The 11,241-nt window shown below is 40.7% G+C and overlaps 1 long non-coding RNA gene across 1 annotated transcript; it reads right to left on the bottom strand.

Annotated features, from left to right (window-relative positions):
• Window positions 1-1,129: 1,129 nt before the first annotated feature.
• LOC107576987 (uncharacterized) lies at window positions 1,130-8,931 on the bottom strand. Its single transcript, XR_001608149.1, has 3 exons — window positions 8,852-8,931; window positions 8,388-8,466; window positions 1,130-1,192 (listed from the first exon to the last, which is right to left on the bottom strand). It is a non-coding gene; the product is annotated as an uncharacterized lncRNA (long non-coding RNA).
• Window positions 8,932-11,241: the final 2,310 nt, after the last annotated feature.

Genomic DNA, 11,241 nt, shown 5'->3' with positions numbered 1-11,241 from the left:
AACTGGATTCGACTAAGTTTGCAAGGTTTGTGAAATTAAATGTTCATTAACCATTCAAAGATTTGTTTAAATGATGTTAATGCGTATTTGCTGAATGCTTACAGCAAATGAGAAAATATTATAATATTTGCCTTTCTATTATTAATAATATAAAAGCAATCGTTATAATATTTTTTGTATACATGTTAATTCCTTTGTTTAACAGTTCTATCCGTATTTAGACAGAAGTGTTAACGACAACGGCGAACAAGAGGGAGAATGTGAGCACAGCGCTGTCAAAATAAATGTCCCACCTCGAACGCATCGGCCAAACAGAAAAACTTGTCAGCCGATGCCGATATTTGAAAAATGTCGGTCGACCACAAAACAGCTGTTTAATATATGCAGATTTGCCATTGTACTATTTTATGGCTGATTTTATGTTTTTTCATTAAACGAATGCTTAGTTTGTGGCTCATTATTATTAAAGTAAGGGGAAAATCCAAAAAGCTTTTATTTATTTGTGCTACAGGGCGGGTATACATCAGTATTTACTTTATTTATAAACGTTTTATTGTTTAATATAAGCGACTTTGTCAGTGTAGTATTGCTGATGTTGTGTGTTTTTAATTTTTGTATAAAAATGTTTTTTTTTTCCATTAAGAGTAATATTGAATCAGACTTAAGCCTTCATTTTGTTCCAAGAATAGGAAAGACCTAACGTTAAAGATCAAAATAAGTGCTGCAGATGCGAGAATGCCAGATTGGTGTGCTGATGAGGTAAATAGATGCTCTCGCTCTTTCTCTGCTGTCTCTTGGCTGCAATGGCTGTAGAAATGGTAGTTAATTCTTAATTTGGGTACGTCACAGACAGACATGCTACAGGTGATGATATGCTAAATGCTACAGGCGGAAAGTTTTCATGAGAAGTTTGAATGTGCGTATAAATACGAATAATCGATGCAATTATTAGTGAATGAGACCCAATGTTTTTTTAATGAGGGAAACATCAAATGGGGTTCAAACAGGCCCCACAGAGAATATGAAGGTTAACCTGATAAAGGCTGAATAAAATAGCTTGGACAAGTGGCCAGAAAGCACTGATTACCCAAAGATGTTTTTAAAACATTATTACGATCATGACAAACATTATTACAGTCATCATAATTCGCAATTACCTGCTAATGGAGGTCCTGGTCTGAGATCTGTGTGCCTGAGAACATAGAAAAATATCTTGTGTTATTTCCTTCTTTTGTGTCACTATTTACTAGGGATGCACCGTTTTGCCCACTGAAAATTATCGGCTGAAAATTAAATTTTCGGTTTTCGCTGAAGATATATAGCACGGCGCACTGCCCATCAGTGTTCAGCGCGCGGGTTTCACTCTCCCTCTAGCCGGCGTCACTGCGCGGTGTGACGCTCCACTCAATACTCCGCTCTATGAATGTGCGTTCTGTTGAGTTGCTCACAGCCCATGCGAACGCTCCACTCATGTACCGCTCATGCTCAACGGAAAAGCAAAGTCCGCTCAAATAACGCGCCGACAGGAAATTTCTATGTAGTATTCTTGTTTCTGTTAACAACAGCGCTACTGTGCTGTAACATGGTGTAGTACAGCTGTATTGGGCAATGCTGGTAAAATGACGCTATACCTCTCGTGGCGCTCTGCTCTGCTCACATGCTCTGATAATAATAGGCTTGTTCGACTTCATGCGGCGCCACAAAGATCGGCTGCCGCCTGACAAGAGCAATGCATTCTGGTTATAACATTTGTCCGACTTGATCGGCGCTGCAGCCGCCTTACGATCAAATGTGCTATCAAAGTACCGCGAGAGCAAAACGAGACCAGCCGCAGTTGCTCAAAATCGTCTGCAAGAGCCTTGATGACGACACACTTTATTCTCATTGGTTAGATTCTGTGATGACAAGCACGACGTGTGTTGCGTGTTTATTCTAACAATTGACCTATCGGTAAGCCCCTCCCCTCGAACGCAGATGAGCCAATGGCAGTCGAGTATCAGTTGCACGGGGTAAGTTTCAGACCCATAGAGAAGCATTGGAAGATCCGAAGCGTTCATCGGTTTGATGGTGTTTATGCTACAAAATGGAAAAATGATGTGCCTGGGGTACTTGTAACACTGATTCCAGGTATCCTGAGAGGATGGGCAATGGAATTTATTTTATTACATTTCCTAAACCCAAACAAAACAGAGCAAATGTCCCCAAGCATTCAACCCCAATCCCAATGAAGACGAAAACGATCATTTTCTGGTTGTCATACTCTCATTAAGTTACAATTGTCATCTGCTCAAGCAGAACGTTAATGTCATCTTGCGTTTCAGCAAGGCATCTCTGGCTAAAACGAATGTTAAAGTTACTGAGTCAATGCTATTACAAACCTAAATAGCAAACTGTTCTCACATCATGTACAGTGTCAAAAACACAAAGGAAGGTCTACATTTCAGTGCCTCTCCATATTAAACTGGTTAAATGTACATGAATTGAATCGTACTCTGCGGTACATGAACAGTGTTGATCGTGACGGCCGTAACATGAGACATCTCCCGCCTGCATTGTGATCTGTAAACCCTCGCTTCGAGTTACCCACTACTTATTTTAAAATCATTAATATCCCTCCATGGAATATTTAATTCCCACTTGAATGGTGGCCCTTCTGTGTCCAAAATTGTGCAAAAACATCGTGGGACAAGGTTTTCACACTGACAGCTGTCATTGTAAGTGAGTGAGCAGCTCCGTTTGTTTGTCTGAGGGAGCAACAGCAACTAGGGGGCGGGGCTTACCGATAGGTCAATTCAATTCAATTCAAATCTGTTTTTATAACAGTAAAAGCTTTTTTAGTGAAGTCGCACTGTTATCTTGAGTCATTTTTCTCAAAAACACTGATATAAGCATAAATACCCACACTTTATTGGTATTTAATAGCCTATGTTTACGCTGAACTTTATTCTTGAACAGATGACGTTGTATTAAGCAGTATATAAAAAGTGTTTCTGTTGCTCATGAAAAAGTGTCTGACTTCCTGTCTCCGCTTTTAATTCCGCCCTGACTGCAAGCGGCTCCTCTCCCCAGCCGGTGGCAGGCTAGTATAGTTCATCTCAAAAAAGCCAATAGCGTTGTAGGACTGTACATTATTTAGATAATTAGAAAAAAAAAAAATATATATATATATATATATATATATATATATATATCTGATTCTGTTGCATAGAACCTAATAAATATAATATTGATATTTCATTTTAATATATTTTCTGTCCAATTTTATTGTTTTACTGTCAATTAAAGTATGGTTATTTTATTGGCTTGTATTTTATACAATTTTGTATCATTAAAATTTAGTTAAATTAAAAAATCGTACAAAATTATTTTATATTATTTAATAAAAAAAACAAATAGGCCTAATTATAAAAAAAAATAATAATAATTTGTTTGCGGCTAAGTGCATTCAGAATTTTCCGTTTCGGCCCAGAATTTTAATTTCGGTGCATCCTTTATCTCTGTGTGTGACCATATATTTCACTAGCCCATTTGCGGGCATTACATTGTTTAAATATTTGCTTTGTCAATGACTCAAACCAAATGATAAAACTTTAGATTTTTAATTATTACAATTTAAAATTATTTTCAGGAACTAAATAGTAGGGAAAATGATTTTAGTGAAAAATCTATTGAAAAAGTCACCAGATTTTACATTCACAGATTTATGAATTGTATTTTGGTTAATAAATGAATGCGTAATAGATAATGTGTGAAATCGCATGCGCTTACGCCTGTTTCACACATATTCATGTGCAGTGCGTATGCCGTACGTCTGCGTTGCGGAAGCAGGAAGTGGCCATTGTGCTTTCACTAGTGGTGTTGAGATGAAGCCTCATGAAGCACATAATACTGTTATTCCAACACTGGAAAGTGGCTGGGTTTAACTGGGCAGAGGGCAGTGAATTCGAACCACTTTCTGAACCAGTCAGGCAGAAGCGAGGCTTCGGACGTCACCAATGACGTCTTTGGTCTAAAGCGATGCACGCTTCACTGAAAGCTTGCTTATTTGTTCTTATTCACACAAAAGCAAAATGATTGAGTATGTCCTTAACTTTTACATTTAGCTTCCGGGATATCTTGACACACGCTCCGAAGCCTCGGCACAGAACGTATATAACATCACTAGCTTTCACACAGGACACATTTGCAGAGCGGTACTGATGCCCGTTCGATCCACGGCAGACTTTCTAACAGTATTTCATATTCGGCCCTTAAATGAACTATGAGTATACTAATGAACATGGCCCTACCATGTACTACTTATACATAACTGTCACGGGTTTGCTACTGTGAGGAGCACGGAACTAGGAAACCGCTCTGGAGGTCCCTCAGGACAGACACGGGACAGTGGGCCTCCAGAGCGGTACCCGTTCGGGGTGCCATGGCGGATCAGGGGACTCGGGAGGCCATGGCGGCGCAGCCTCCGAGGCCGAGGCCCCTACGGCTGGAGCCCTACTACCCCCCCCAAAATACTTGGGGAAATTTACGGGGCTGTACTCGGGGCCAGGAGCCCTCCCTGGGCGTAACGGGGGATCAGGAGCCCTCCCTGGGCTTAACGGGGATCAGGAGCCCTCCCTGGGCTTAACGGGGGATCAGGAGCCCTCCCTGGGCTTAACGGGGGATCAGGAGCCCTCCGTGGGCTTAACGGGGGATCAGGAGCCCTCCGTGGGCTATACTCGGGAACAGGAGCCTTTCTTGGGCTGAACTGGGGATCAGGGTAGCGCTTACGTGGTGCTGGCACTGGAGGGTGCTCTGGAGGAGCAGACACAGCAATGCGCTTTCAAGGAGCTGGCACTGGAGTGAGTTTTGGGGCTGGAGCCGGCTCTGGGGTGCGCTCTAGAGATGAAGGAGTGCTGGACGGGACCGGCGAAGGAGACTCAGGAGATGATGGATAGCTGGACGGAACCAGCGGAGATGAAGGAGACTCAGGAGACAAAGGAAAGCTTTCTAGAGCTGATTCTGGGGTCACATGAACGTTCGTTGGACTTGCCATATTATAGTCCGGCAGGCTTGTCACATTAACGTCTGGTGGGCTTGCCACATTAACGTCTGTTGAGCTTGCCATATGATCTGCCGGCTGACTTGACTCGGGAACTACCGGCTGACTTGACTCGGGAAATACCGGCTGACTTGACTCGGGAAATACTGGCTGGCTTGGCTGAGCCGCGGACGGCCGCGGACTGGTTCTGGCTCGGGACCGGACACTCCCCAGACACCGGAAGACACCTTCCCTCCAACTTAGCCCAGTGGTGTCTGGGAGGTCCACGGGGCGATGGTAGTTGGCCCCGAGCCAGAACAGCTGATTTAGGACAGCGTCCTCTAATGCCGTCACCGCGGCGAGCTTGCAGAACTCCCTGGCGTACTCGTAGAAGGGGAGATCTTGGCGGGATATGGCGAGGAAATGAGCAGCGATCTCCATGCCGCGGGGGGAAAAACCAGGAAAAAGAAAAACGAAGAGAAGGGGCGCTGCTTACTTTTGTTGTTTTTGGTCCGGTATTCTGTCACGGGTTTGCTACTGTGAGGAGCATGGAACGAGGAGACCAGGAGTACAAACCAAGGAGTTTATTTCAATCGTGGGGAAATCACACGTAGCACAAGGAAGTTGGCATTCACAATACCGGACAACACTAACTAAAAGGACTCAGACTTTTAAACACAGGATAACGAGGGATAACGAGACACACCTGGGCTCAATGGAAATTACATGGGGAACACCTGAGATTAAATCAACTCAACACACGGGAGACAGAAACACACATAAAACACGGGACAGAGTCTGACAATAACAATTTATGCAATATAGCCTATTTCATGTGTAAACTTAAATGTATACGCCTACATGAGAAAGAAGGAGGTGGAAGGTGACAACCAACAAAATAGATAAAAAGAGCAATTCACGAACAACATTAGGCCCTACAGCAATAATAACTTTGTATTCACGTTTAAAAAACAATAAACATATAAATAACGCAATGTTATATTAATTACGCTTATATAGATTGATAGTTGCCTTAATGTAAACTCGTCACTTCAGAAACAAACATTTTAAACATTTTAAAACTTACCATCGACACCACCATCTTTTTACAGGACATTCTGCGGGTCATGAGGTATTTTTTCCACCTCTACGATGAGACGAGTGTCATCCATGTCGCTTTGTTTTTGAGTAAGTTTTTCACTTAAGTAAATGGAAAATATTCACAGATTTGAATTTCCCGGATCAATAACTCACGAGCTAAACGCTGTTACTACACAAATAACACCTCTTCTCAGTCGTAGTAACGTAGACAAGCAGCTACAACCTAATTTCCCTCATACCAGCTTTCCTCCACAGTGGAAAAAATACATTGATCTCTACGCACAGACGGCTGAGAGACAGATTCGAAGGGACCGTCTGCAAAGTGCAAAACCCGAAAAGCATTAGGCTACTACAAAAACAATAACTATTCACTGTAATACACTGATAAATAATAAGAAAAAAATAATGTCTCTGTAATACACTGTACTGTCACCAAATTCAGTTCACACATCACTGCTGTCCTGACGGTTATACTACAACACTTATTTTGGAAAAATGTCATTTTGCATATTTTTTATGATTTTTTATTCTGAAAAAATATTTGATTATTAAAAGTATATTTAATAACTTCACTGTATTACACTGTACTGTCACCAAATTCAGTTCACACATCACTGCTGTCCTGACGGTTATACTACAACACTTATTTTGGGAAAATGTAATTTTGCATATTTTTTATGATTTTTTATTCTGAAAAAATATTTGATTATTAAAAGTATATTTAATAACTTCACTGTATTACACTGTACTGTCACCAAATTCAGTTCACACATCATTGCTGTCCTGACGTTTATACTACAACACTTATTTTGGAAAAATGTCTCTGTCTTTCTCTCTCTCTCTAACTATCTCTCAGTTAACATTTTACATGCTGGGTATGATTAATGCTATATGTTTTATGATCTCATAAATGCATTTTTTAACTATTTCAAGTTTAACTGAAGCAAACCACTGTTATTAAACGATTTCAATTACAAATATGTGCTAATTAGATTTGATTAAGTATTACTGTTGAAATGCTACCTGATGCAATACAACATAGTCACACTATAGTAACAGTCTGCCACATATTTTGTTATTGTAATGTGTAATTCTTTCCATCGTTGGAAACAGTGGGTGGTATTAGACAACAAATGTGCAGTTTTACCACACTGATAAAGTTTCTTCAGTCATTTGGCAATCATACAGCGTGAACCACTGTAGGGAAAGCATATATGTCCACAGTAAGTGTTGTAGTCTAACTATCAGGACAGCAGTGATGTGTGAACTGAAATTGGTGACAGTACAGTGTGTAACATTGAAGTTATTAAATATACTTTTAATAATCAAATATTTTTTCAGAATAAAAAAATCATAAAAAATATGCAAAATGACATTTTCCCAAAATAAGTGTTATAGTATAACCATCAGGACAGCAGTGATGTGTGAACTGAAATTGGTGACAGTACAGTGTGTAACATTGAAGTTATTAAATATACTTTTAATAATCAAATATTTTTTCAGAATAAAAAAATCATAAAAAATATGCAAAATGACATTTTCCCAAAATAAGTGTTATAGTATAACCATCAGGACAGCAGTGATGTGTGAACTGAATTGGGTGACAGTACAGTGTAATACAGAGACATTATTTTTTTCTTATTATTTATCAGTGTATTACAGTGAATAGTTATTGTTTTTGTAGTAACCTAATGCTTTTCGGGTTTTGCACTTTGCAGATGGTCCCTTTGAATCTGTCTCTCAGCCGTCTGCGCGTAGAGATCAATGTATTTTTTCCACTGCGGAGGAAAGCTGGTATGAGGGAAATTAGGTTGTAGCTGCTTGTCTACGTTACTACGACTGAGAAGAGGTGTTATTTGTGTAGTAACAGCGTTTAGCTCGTGAGTTATTGATCCGTTAATATGCGGCCAACTTTACTTAAGTTTTCTGTCAAACAGCCTGTCACTTGAATTTGGGGGTAAAGGGTGGGAGATCTGGTGAGCCACATGATTTTCTTCAAAGAGTTAGGTGTGGCTCGCGAGCCATAGGTTCCCGACCTCTGGTTTAGAGCAAAAATCGAATAGAAATGATCGCTGCACTGCTCCTGGAACAACCGTGTGCGTTAAATAACTAAAATACGCACGGCAGACGGGAGTATGTGTGAAATAGGCTTTAGGACGCTTTCTCCAAAGGGTGCTGACTAAAGGCACATTCAAACTGCGAAACCAAGATTCAAAGTCTTTATTCTGAACATCATTTAATTTATGGCACAGACAGATCAAATACTTACAGAAGAGATGCGTCTAGGAATATTTCTTGAAGATTGTGAGGGAGCTGTGTCTTCCGTCGAACAAAAGTGCCAATGAAAGCTGAATGTGAAAGTAAAGGAATATATGAGACTAAAAGTGTATGAATATTTTTCAATATACAGGAAATCGATTAAAATCACTCCAGATTTTACATTTACAGGTTCAAGAATTATGTATTGGCTGAGAAATGAATGTATAATAAATAATGTGAAATCGAAAGGCCCACTAATGCTTTCTCTATTTCTCATATTTGATGTAGCCTGTCTTATCCATTATAGCCTATTTCCAGTTATAGCTATTCTACAAAGAATGAATATAAACATGTCCTAATAGAGGAGGGAAACAATTTTGCTACAATTATGCAAACAAGTGTAAAACAGTACGAGCATTTTTAAGTAGTCTAAGGGTATAGAAGTCTATTAATTTGAGCAGATCAAGTACTTACAAGGGTTCCGACTCCAGATGTTTCTTGAAGATTGTGAGGAAATGAGCTGCTCGGGTGGAGTCCTGCAAAATGAGTTCTGTGGGCAGATAACGTCATGCTCAGGGGCGGACTCAACCAATTCATCCATTTAGATCCTTATTTACTGTCAAGCGAACTGCTGACTCCACTAAAGCCTAGTGAAAACTTACCAACTTGAGGCTTGCTGATAGGCTGTTTACATCTCCCTCATACACAATCCCTCTCCGTACTCTCGGGCCATTTTCAGTTAAATTTTCACCTGTTAAGAGACTTGTCCATCGGACCGGATCCATCTGCAGTACCCGGCCTGGATGCTTGCGTACTCACTTTAAGATTCTGGGCCGAATCAACCGGACCAGATGCGACGGCCGTAACTTGCCGACACTGCGGCATCCAAGCCAGACTCGGCCCGTTGCGCAGCACACCAGACTTAGCCCAGTTGCATTTCTATATCTACTGTAAAATTAATAACGTTACCTAGACAAAACGTTTACTTTCATTTTAATTATATAGATTATAATACATAAATAACATGACTTAACAAATCTATAAACATCTCATTATTATGAAAGCAATTTTAAAGTCCATTAAATAACTAGCTTGACCAAGCTGGCATGAGGAAAAGTTATTTACAAAACAATTTATTTACAAAACCATGCAATTACAGCAAAAAACAGCAGTTATACAATAAGTGTAGATAAAATATTTAACACATTTTGCAAAATTACCTTGCAAAATTGCATTTACTTGAATGAATGAGGCATTTATATGTACACTTGGACTGTAACATTTAATCAATAAAGGTTAAAACATTACAAATTTAAAAGGTGTTTTGAAAAACACATTGGTAAATGGCAAAGTTTTTTAATTAAACATTTTGTACTTAGTTAGGTAATAATTATTTAAATTATTTTACCATGAATTATTTTTAAAGGTAATCAGTGAATACTGTTCTTGGTTGTTGCTCATTGTGCAGCATGTCTTTCCACATCTTAGTCCAGTGAGTACTTTGCTTGGGAGCTTTCATTTCTGCACCTGTCAAGAGCAAATAATGCACAAGTATCTATTACTAAAGGTCTATCTGAATGCACCAAACTGTTGTATTTGAGCTTGCCTCTCCCGTTTGGCCCAGTCCTTCTGGGTATCTGTAAACAGATGCTCGGAAAACTCTAAAATCCAAATACTATGGTAAGTGCACACGTTAAGCTTTGCGCACTTTTCTACAAATCCACATACGTGGTAAGTGTGCACGTTATGCTTTGCGCACTTTCTAAAATCCACATAGCTGGTAAGTGTGCACGTTATGCTTTGCCCACTTTTCTAAAATCCTGTATGGTAAGGGTTACGCATTTTTGATCTCGTTCCCTTTCTCTGAGTTGGTTAGACCCCGGTATCTTGGGCTCCACTCAACTAGTGTGTCTCTGTCGACACACTCTGGAAGCATCGCTCCCCTCACCAGTGAGGGTCATTGTGAGTATGGTGTTTTCTTTCGAGCGTTAATCCTCTCTGAGGAGTTGGATTCCTCGCTCCATGGGCTGTCCTCGTGGTAGTATTGAGCAGTGCTCCCCTTTATCAAAGGGTTACCTGGAATGAGCAACATTATTCCTCTGAATTCGGAGTTCTCCTCTCACATGAGATGTTTGAGTTCTCTGTTTTTCCAGAGCACCTGGAACCAGCAGCATCAGGTGAATTAGGCCCTTCCTCTGCCTCCCTGATGCGCTGAGTGTTTGGCTAGCTTGCAGCATGCTTACCCTTCTGATTTTAACAATCATGCTGCAGGTCGAGCCCCCTCTCGGGAGAGCTGGGTTTGTGCTCCCTCAGTCAAGGTAAACTAATGCTAGCCGTTCCAGCATTGGACCATGCTGTAGATCGAGCCCCCTTTCTCGAGTGAGAACTAGGTGTGTTGCTCCCACAGCTAAGTAAATTATTGCTAGCTGTTCCAGCTTTGGAACATGCTGCAGGTTGAGCCCCCTTCTCGAATTGAGAACTGGGTGTGTTGCTCCCTCAGCTAAATAACTGCTAGCTGTTCCACCATTGGAACATGCTGTAGGTTGAGCTCCCTCTTGATTTAGAGCTGGATGGTTGCTCCCTCAGCTTCAGATTTACTGCTAGCCACCCCAGCATTATAGCCTTAGACATAGCTTTTTGGGGATGCGCTATTTCTATCTATGGGCTGCTCTTTCAGGGTGCCACGAGAACTCCTAGAACGGTATTTCAAGTGTGTGCACGTTATGCTTTGCCCACTGTATGGTAAGGGTTACGCATTTTTGATCTCGTTCCCTTTCTCTGGGTTGGTTAGACCCCGGTACTTTGGGCTCCACTCAACTAGTGTCTCTGTCGACACACTCTGGAAGCATCGCTCCCCTCACCAT

The sequence above is a fragment of the Sinocyclocheilus grahami genome, unplaced genomic scaffold, assembly GCF_001515645.1.
Source record: "Sinocyclocheilus grahami isolate Dianchi unplaced genomic scaffold, SAMN03320097.WGS_v1.1 scaffold4804.1, whole genome shotgun sequence".
NCBI classification, from domain to species: Eukaryota; Metazoa; Chordata; class Actinopteri; order Cypriniformes; family Cyprinidae; genus Sinocyclocheilus; species Sinocyclocheilus grahami.
Note: the sequence above shows the minus strand (reverse complement) of the source record. Positions and strands in the feature narration are given on the sequence as shown.